Raw genomic sequence first — 10,617 nt, forward strand, 5'->3', positions numbered from 1 at the left:
GGACTGTGGACCGATCAGAGAGTCTCCTGATCGGTCGTGAGACCGATCAGTGTCTGATAATTCAGATTTCTGATATCTGAATTCGAGCAACTGATTTCGCAGTCGTTTCTCTCGAGAATTCTGAAAATTCAGAACTTCTCAAATTCAGAACACAGAACTTAAACATCTACGAACAAGAACATTTTCTAATTGCAAGCTCTGAAAGTCCTAACATTCTAGGTTTTTTTTATTAAGTTACAAGTTAGTTTCAGACATTTCAGAGTTTCAAAACCTGAAATATCCAACCCTGTCATGTTTAGTTTCAAATTTGTCAAAATATATCCTAAATTACTATTCTTACATTATCAACTCATCTTATCATTAAAGATACCAATCCAAAGTATCAATCAACACATCAATCATGATTAGATAATTTCTAGACAAAAGTCCAACCAAGATTCCTTGGTTGGAATATATGAGTAAGATCTAGGAGTCAAATACACATGAATTATGTAATGACCTTCCCCATACTCAATTTATGTCTCTTCAACCTACTTATTCAAGGGATGCATAGTACATTTTGAATAAATTGGTTGTTCCTAGCATCTCACCCCATTTCTAGCAAACAAAAACAATTTGTTAAACCTTATCGTTTGTGTGAGATGTCCCCAAATTGCCCAAATCAGTTTCCCAATTACTCTTGTCATTTTAATAGTCCTTATTGATCATGGTGAAGTTCTAATGACCTAAGGAGCCAAACACATTCCCAACTCCCTCCTTAAATGACTAAATTCATTCTCCGGAAAGGGTTTTGTGAAGATATCGGCTAGGTTTGACTTTGACTCAACATATGTGAGCACAATGTCTCCCCTAGCTACGTGATCTCTTATGAAGTGATGACGCACTTCAATGTGTTTGGTCCTCGAATGATGGACTGGATTTTTAGTTAGGTTGATTGTGCTAATGTTGTCTCATAGCACTTGTACACCCTTATAAGAGAGTCCATAATCCTCTAGGGTGTGTATCATCCACAACAACTGTGATACACTCTCTCCCATGGCAATATATTCAGCCTCGGTCGTGGAGAGAGCAACACAATGTTGCTTCGACTTGACCAACTAACTAAACATGAACCTAAAAATGGCAACCCCACTCGTGCTTTTCCGATCCAATTTGCACCGATAATGGGTCGGTATAACCTATCAAGTCAAATGATTCATGCGAGGGTACCAAAGACCTACTCTAATTGTGCCTTTAAGGTATCTCGAATTCTCTTAACTGCAATTAAGTGAGATTCCTTGGCACAGGACTTGATACCTAGCGCACATGCCCACAACAAAGAGTATCGGTCGACTAGCCGTGAGATATAGAAGACTACCGATCATGCTTCTATATTGCGTTAGATCAACTGATTTTCCACTCTCATCATTGTCAAGACGAGTGCTCGTCGCCATAGGAGTGGATACTTCCTTAGAATCACTCATTTTGAATTTCTTAAGCATCTCTTGAGTGTATTTTGCTTGATGGACATAAATGTCATCTCTAGTTTGTTTGATTTCTAGTCCAAGGAAGAATGTCAATTCTCCCACAAGACTCATTTCAAACTCACTTTCCATGTGAGTGATAAATTCATTTAAATAGCCCTTGTTATTTGAGCCACAAATTATGTCATCGACATATACTTGGGCTACAAAATATTTTCACCATCTCGACGAAGAAATAGTGTTGGGTCTATTTGACCCCTTACAAAACCCTTTTCTAATAGATAAGTCGACAACCTTTCGTACCAAGCTCGAGGTGCTTGTTTTAGCCCATAAAGAGCTTTCTTGAGCTTGAACACGTGGTTTGGAGCTTCGGTATTCACAAACCCCGGTGGTTGTTCAACGTAGACTTCTTCTTTAATGAAACCATTTAAGAAGGCCGATTTAACGTCCATTTGATAGAGCTTGAAACCTCTATGTGCAGCAAAAGCTAGCATTGAACGAATGGACTCCAATCATGCCACAGGAGCATAGGTCTCATCATAATCGAGGCCTTCAACTTGACTATAGCCCTTGGCTACTAGTCTTGCCTTGTTTCTTACTACCTCTCCCTTTTGGTTTAACTTATTTTTGAAGACCCATTTAGTTCCAATAATGGTGGTCTTCTTAGGTCTAGGAACCAAGTCCCACACTTGGCTTCTTTCAAATTGACCTAACTCATCTTGCATAGCTATGACCCAATCAGGATCATGCAATGCCTCATCAACTAGTTTAGGTTCGATTTCTGAGATCAAAGCAACCTCATTCGACTCATTTCTGAAGAATGATCTAGTCCTAACCCCTTGTTGGATGTCTCCCACAATCTGGTCTTGTGGATGACTAGAGGCTATCCTAGATTGTCTTGGTGTTGATGGTGCCTCATGAATGGTCTCACTAGGCACAGGCAAGGACTCAATATCTGGCAAAGGATCAGATTGAGTTCTTTGTTGCCTTTGTTCATCAACATCAGAGTCAACTTCGACTCGTTCTTCATTTTGATCATTCAAACTTAGATTTCTAAGTTCAAATTGAATTTCTCCTATAGCCCTTGATTGATCATTTGAGTTAGGGATTTCTTCAAAAGCTACATAAGAGGACTCTTCAATCAATTTAGTCCTATTGTTGTAGACTCGATAGGCTTTGCTGGTGAGCGAGTACCCAACCAGTATCCCCTCATCAGCCTTGGCCGAAAATTTTCCAAGATGGTCCTTGGTATTTAAAATAAACACCTTACAACCAAACACCCTAAGATGTTTAATTGTAGGTGGTTTCCCAAACCAAAGTTCATGGGGAGTCTTTCCTAAAACCTATGTATCAGGATTCGGTTTTGCACATAGCAAGCTGTATTCACAGCTTCAGCCCACAAGTAACTCGGTAGTGAGTACTCATTGAGCATGCTTCGTGCAGCCTCTTGTAAGACTCGGTTCTTTCTCTCCACAACCCCATTTTATTGTGGGGTCCTTGGAGTTGAGAACTCATGTCTATACCCTTTTTCTTGACAAAATTCTAAAAACCTATGGTTTTGAAATTCACCACCATGATCACTTCTAATGGTTTTAATTGTTGTTGATTTTTCATTTTCAGTTCTTCTACAAAAGGAAATAAAAATATCTATAGTTTGGTCCTTATGCTTCAAAAAGAAAGTCCATGTGTATCTAGTAAAATCATCAACGATTACCAAACAATATCTACTTCCATTCAATGATATTACACTACTGCAATCAAATAGGTCCATGTGCAATAAATCTAAAGCAGTAGATGTACTTACATTGCTTTTACCTTTATGGACAGCTTTTGTTTGCTTACCCTTTTGACATGCATCACATAGTTTGGTCTTGTGGAACTTGATGCTTGGTAAGCCTCGCACTAATCCTTGGTTGGCCAACTTCCAGATGTTCTTCATGTTTACATGTGCCAATCTTCTATGCCATAACCAAGACTCTTCTTCTTTCGACATGAAACACTTAATCAAAGCATTAGTAGCACTTTTAAATGATACTTGATAAATATTGTCAACCCTTGTGCCTACTAGTACCGTGTCAAGTGTGTCAATGTGTTTAACCAAACATTGACTTGAATGAAATTCAATTGTGTAACCCGTATCACACAATTGGTGACACTTAGGAGATTAAAAGTCATCCCCTTGACTAGAAGGACATTCTTGATATGAAGACATTCGGATATATGAATGTCTCCAATTCCTACAACCTTAAGGCTACCATTATTACCAAAAGACACATTACCTCTACTTTTGTTTTGAATGGTAGTAAACAGTGATTTGTTCCCAGTCATGTGCTTGGAGCATCCACTATCAACAAACCAAGTTGATAGATGCTCCCCCTCGACCAATGCCTATAATACACGAAAAATAGAGGTTTTAGGTACCCAAATCTTGGGACCTAATGCTTCTACAACGAAAGACCTAGGAACCCATGCCTTGGTCATACCTTTCCTAGTTCCATGAACTCTAGAAACATGTGATCTACTATTTTGAGTTCTAGACATTAGAGAAATGAAACTCGACTCCTTGGGTTGATACCCTAACCCGGCTTTGTTGTAAACTGCCCTTTGGGCATTTAGAATCATGTCTAGAGTCTTAGAGCTAGTTGAGAATTTCTCAAGCATTTTCTTGAGTTTCTCAACCTCACCCTTTAAGGCCTTGTTCTCATCCTCAAGGACTTCTAGATGTAGGTCATCGACCTCATCTTCCCTAAGGGTCCTTAAGGCTTTTACTTCTTCTTTCAACAATTTATTTTCTGTTTTTGACTTTTTAAGCAATGTAGATAAGTGAGTGATAGTTTTATAACACTTTTCTATATGAGAAGAGGTTACCTCTTCATCATCCGAAGATGATGAAGCCGTGGTTGAAGCGCTTGAGTCATCACTCTCGGATTCTGACTCTTCCCTGGCCATGAGTGCCAATTGCCGAGTGCTCTTTTCCATCTTCTCTTCTTCCTCCGATGAGCTTGATGAGGACTCATCCCAAGTGGCCTTGAGAGCCTTCTTCTTCTTGGCTCTTTCCTCCTTCCTTTTGGCTCGTTCCTCCTTCCTCTTTAGTTTCGGACACTCGCTCCGAATGTGTCCTTTCTTGCTACACTCATAACATGTAACATTAGATTTATCAAAATTTTGATCATTAGTTTTACCTTTTCCTTTGTATCTTTGGCCTCTTCTCATAATCCTCCTTACGAAGTTCGCCATCTCGCTTGATGATGATCCACTTTCATCATCGGATTCGGAAGAAGAGGTGGATGAGGAAATCTCCTTTTCTTTCTTCTTTTCCTTCTTCCTTCTTCCATCCTTGCTCTTTGGTCCTGCAAATAAAGCAATACCCTTCTCTTTTTGACCTTTGTTAGCAAGCTCATGAAGTTCCATCTCACAGAAAAATTCATCTAGTTTAACAATGGAAAGATCCTTGGATACCTTGTAGGCATCTACCATGGATGACCACAAGGCATTCCTAGGAAAAGATTTAAGAGCGTACCTTACTAGGTCACGGTTTTCTACCCGTTCATCCACGGAGTGGAGACCATTGATGATCTCCTTGAATCTCCCATGAAGTTCACTCACCGTTTCATTGTCCTTCATGGTTAGATTTTGGAGATTCAAGAATAGGTCCCTCTTGGCAATCCGAGAATCTCGAGTTCCCTCTTGGAGCTCGATGAGTTTGTTCCATAGGTCTCTTGCACTTGAGAACGGACCTACCTTGACAAGTTGATCCTTGGCTATCCCACATTGCAAAGTGACAACCGCCTTGGCATCGGCTTGTCCCTTGCGAGTTTGCTCGGTTGACCATCTCGATGAGTCAAGTTCCTTACCTTCTTCGTCCTTTGGAGGTGAGAATCCCTCCTTGACCGAGAACCACATGGAGATATCAGTCTTGAGGTAATACTCCATGCGACTCTTCCAATACTGGAAATCTGCTCCATCGAAGAACGGTGGTCTGTTGGTGCTGAATCCTTCCTTCATGGCCATCTTGTTGCTCCTTGGAATGTTAGTCCAGATGAAGAGCACCAGGCTCTGATACCACTTGTTGGGACCTTAGATGGCTAGAGGGGGGTGAATAGCCTCTTTGAAAAGCACCAAACACAAATTTCTTCAAGAACTTTGTTAGCACAGCGGAATTAGAAAACTAAAACAAGAAAGCACAGCACACTAACTCAGAGATTTACGAGGTTCGGGGATAACTTGCCCCTACTCCTCGACGTGTCCGTAAGGTGGACGAATCCTCTTGATCTTTCGGTAGATCACACCCCGGAAGCTATCCGGCTAAAGGATTCTCCTTCTCGGTGGAGTAACCTCTCCACAAAGTCTTTAACAGCAGTAAGAAATTAAGCACAAGACTTACAGTAGTGGCTCAAGTGAAATGATCAAAGGAAGCTCACAGCCACAATCAGCGAAGAACAAGCACACTCCTTCAATCTTCCAGAGAGTTTTTCTCCACAGTGTTTTTCACAGCAAGAGCACAAAAAGCATTATCGCGAGAGCCTCTCCTCTCCACCTTCATATGCCTCTCTGCTCTGTAACGGATCTCTGCCAATCCTGCAACCGTCCACGACGTCGCCAATCACGCTTCTTCCTTGTCGATTGTCTCGGCTCCCACCAATGGCATCCTCGTTTCCACTGGTACCTCGAGCTTGAACCTATCGGCACAAGTCAAGCGATTTCGACCAAACGGCCGCCAGATCAAAGCGAGACGTTGCTACCAAAACTGGTTTGTCCGCAGCGAGACACAGCAAAAGCTTTTTCGTCGCCTTCTACTAATGATCCTCAATTTGAATTCACCCAACGTCAAGTAATCTGTAACATGTAACTTCGAGAAAGCTTACAGCAGATGGTTAGAAACGAAATAGGTAAAAGTAATTGCGAATCAGAAACAATAAGAGAAAGCGCATGCAAAACAAGCCATACTGTGGATCGGTCTGCGATCCACGCTTTTTATCGTCATCGATCGGTGCGGTGACCGATCAGGTTCTTCTCGATCGGTCCCAAGACCGATCCACCCCTTACCCAACTCTCACAGAGATTGGTTCGAGCCCTGATCGGTCTGTGGACCGATCAGGCCATAGGTGGATCGGTCAGTGGACCGATCCCTCCTATTCCTTCTCCATTCTGTTTGATTATCTGATCGGTCCCGGACCGATCAAATGACCCACAGTGAGAATCAGTGTATCACTGGATCGGTCCGGACCGATCCAGATACCCATACTATCACTGGATCGATCAGCAGATCGATCCAAGATCGATCAGCCGTGCCACTGTGCCACTGGATCGGTCTGCAGACCGATCCAAAGCTGTGAGTCTCGAGTCAAGCTTCCAAGCTTGCTGCCCTCACCCCTGACGGTCCAGAGAGCGTGCTACCGAACCCTCTCCGACCATACATGCCAAGCTTCCACACTTGGACTTCCCAATTGCCTGGTTTCACTCACCAGGACTTTCCAATTGCCTGGCTTCACTCACCAGGACTTTCCAACTGCCTAACATCCCACTGCCTGGCTTCACTCACCAGGACTTTCCAACTGCCTAACATCCCAGTTAGGACTTTCCCACTGCCTGGCTTCACTCACCAGGACTTTCCCGTGCCAAGCTCCTCGCTTGGACTTTTCCCAATCAGGTCAATCAGGTTAACCAAGTCAACCTTGATTAGTAATTAATCTGAGTTAATTTAATATCTGATTCAAACTTAAATCAGTGTCAACATCAAAACAACATCCAGGTCAGACTGTATCAACAGACTAGACTCAGGTATCCCTTTTGACACCTCTCTTGTTGATAATATCTCATCCTCCTCAAATAGAGGAACATTTTTATCAACATCACCTCTGATTGGGAACTCTGTTTCGAGAAAAGTCGCATCTCTCGAGTCTATTTCGGAGATGGTTCCATCTAGTGACTCACCTATGAAAACATAACCTTTGGAGGTCTCATGATATCTTATAAAGATACATTTCTTACCTCTAGGCCCTAGTTTTCCATACTTGTGAGAACTATCATGAACATAAGCAGCTGACCCCCAAGGTCTCAGATTACTCAAATCTGGTTTTCTGCCTGTCCAACGTTCATATGGGGTAGATGGAACTGACTTTGAAGGCACTTTGTTAAGTATATAGGCTGCAGTTAATAATGCATCATTGGTATCAAAGCCAAGTTATTTGTTCTAAATGTATGTGCGATCTCCTGTTTAAAATTGCTGCCGTGAACGGAGTCCGTCTTCCGTCTAGTTTTTGCCGTAGCCAAGCATATTGCGTTCATGTTGCAATCTGCTACAGTCGTCGGCATCAAAAGCAGCCGTAATCAACGTCTGTTGAAAGGTCTCGAATGAACAGTCATGGAGTTTGTCTCTGTGTGTTGGCCAACGGCGTACTCGAGGCTGCCTTTGAAATTTCTGTACAGCGTTCGTCGCTGTGAGCGGCGTGCGTGGCTTGAGCGGCCTGTGCAACGTGGGCAGTTGCGAAGAAATCGGCAGAATAACGACGTGCATATGGGGGGCCAGCGACTGGAACTGCTCCGGACAGCCTCAACCTGAAAATATCAACAATGGAGGCGGGGTGAGTCCAACACTCAGCAGGTACAACTGATATGCATAATAAAACAAATAACAGACAACACTAATCATGCGTACAGTCTCCTGAAATACGAGAAGGAATAAATGCAACTGGAACGAAATCAGGAGATTACTGTACTAACCGGGATCAAGGTACAAAGGTAACAGGTCGTCAGACCGAAGAAATCATAATCCTGTATGCATGTCAATCAAATGCATCTATACAAATGCAGCATATAAGTGCAGCAATCACAACAATAAAATGCAATAAATGCATATGGTGACCGTGCACTCGGACATCACTGCTCCTGACAGTGACCGAGTGGACGGTATGCTGTCGGAGTACTCCTGTCCTCTGGCCCCAAATCATAAATGGGGGAGCTCAATGCTCTCATCTCCCGGTACACAATGACGGGGAGGATATCTCTGCCGGCTACCACGCTGAGTCTCCTGACCAACGGAGCCAAACAGAGTCCACCATCTGCCGGCTACCACGCTGCTACACCTACCACGCTGAGTCCTCAGACCAACGGAGCCAAACAGCAGAACCGCCACACTCCAGCCAGATATACAACTAATCCATGGGTGGTGTGTGCAGTACATGTAACTGGCGATGGGCTCAACCAAAGTGGAGCCGACAATCGCACAGCATGCAATCATGATGATGAGTGAAAACACAGTTGTCACTTGATTTTGTAAACCAACTCAAAGTAATATTAAGTCAATCATAAATTGCATACATATGATTTACACTGAATACTAAATAATGTGTTTATTTATGATAGATTATGGCAACCAAAAACATAATAGCTGAACTCAACAAAGGTGAGAAACTTAATGGGGATAACTACAAGATCTGGCACCTCAAGATACAATATGTACTTGAGGAACAAGAAGTTCTAGAGGCTGTAAATCAGGTTATGGAAGTACCTGTAGAAGGTCTCACTGCACAACACAGACGAGATCTTGATGCCTATAAGGCATGGAAGAAAAAGGACTCCACTGCAAAGGGTATATTGATTAGTTCAATGGTAGACGACCTAGCTTTTGAATATGAGTCATATCTTACGGCTCATGGAGTCTGGGTTGCCCTTAAAGAAAAATACAGTGGAGTAAGTCTAAGCAAGCTTCGACAGCTGACAATTAAATTTGACAGCTACAAAAAGCGTCCGAATATGTCAATGGTTCAACACCTCAGGGAGATGTCGAACATGATTCGGGAGCTTAAAACTGCTGGTCATGAGTTGACTGATGAACAACAGGTTCAAGCAGTTATACGTTCACTTCCAGATTCTTGGGAAACCATGAAGCAGACCTTAACTCACAGTGAGAGTATCAAGACTTTCACTGATGTCTCACGCCATGTAGAATTGGAGGCGGAGAGAGTTGAATCCGCAAGGATTTCTGGACAAGCCTATGTGGCTGTAGGTTCTGCGGATCATATGGATCCAAGAAAAGAAATGGTTCAAGAAAGGGAAGGGAAAGAAGAAGGAAGCTGTTGGTGTGGGACAGGGCCCAATCAAGAAGATAGTCAAGAAGACTGGAAAGAAACCTAAAAACAAGTTGACTTGTTTTAATTGTGGCAAAAAGGGCCACTTTGCTCGGGAGTGCAATGAGCCGAAAAAGGTAAATCCAAGTGTGTCTTCTTTTCAAGAGCATTTTGTTGCTAGTTCAGTGTTGTTAGCTGATTCTTATCCTTTGTGGATTATAGATTCAGGAGCAACCAATCATGTAGCTCGGGAACGAGTTACATTTGTTGAGTACCGTCGGGTACCAGCTGGCAACAAGTGGATCTATGTGGGAAATAATGCAAGAGTTGAAGTCAAAGGAGTCGGCACTTGCAAACTCAACCTACGTGGTGGTAGAGTTTTATTTCTACATGATGTCCTGTATGCTCCTGAAATTCGACGGAATCTTGTTTCCGTTACGTGTCTTCTTGATTTAGGGTATTGTATTAATTTTTACAGTCGGTCTGTTGAACTTAAGATTGACTCAGTGTCAATCGGATATGGTTTTTTAACAAATGGTTTTATGGTTCTTGATGTAGAACCAGATGTCAATTATGCTATTGATGGTTGTTTTTCAAACATTGCTTTAACTAGTGATGCAGATATAACTGATGAGGTTTTGCATGCTAGATTAGGACACATAGGACAAGAACGTATGAATCGATTAGCTAAAGAGGGTTTATTGGGCACTCGAGCTAAGATTCAATTGTCTATATGTGAGCATTGTCTTGTTGGAAAAGCAACTAGGAAACCATTTGGTAAGGCTATTAGATCTCAATCAACATTGCAGTTAATTCATTCGGATATTTGTGGTCCAATGAATGTGAAGGCTAGACATGGAGCTTCCTATTTCATTACATTTATTGATGATTTCTCTAGGTTCGGTCATGTGTATTTGATTTCTCACAAATCCGAAGCATTAGATTGCTTCATTCGTTATATGAACGAAGTTGAGAATCAAACGGAACGTAAAGTTAAGACTTTACGCACTGACCGTGGTGGGGAGTATTTGTCTGATATGTTCAAGACAATATGTAATGATAGAGGGATTATTAGACAACTGACA

This window comes from Zingiber officinale, chromosome 6A (assembly GCF_018446385.1).
Source record: "Zingiber officinale cultivar Zhangliang chromosome 6A, Zo_v1.1, whole genome shotgun sequence".
Taxonomy (NCBI): domain Eukaryota; kingdom Viridiplantae; phylum Streptophyta; class Magnoliopsida; order Zingiberales; family Zingiberaceae; genus Zingiber; species Zingiber officinale.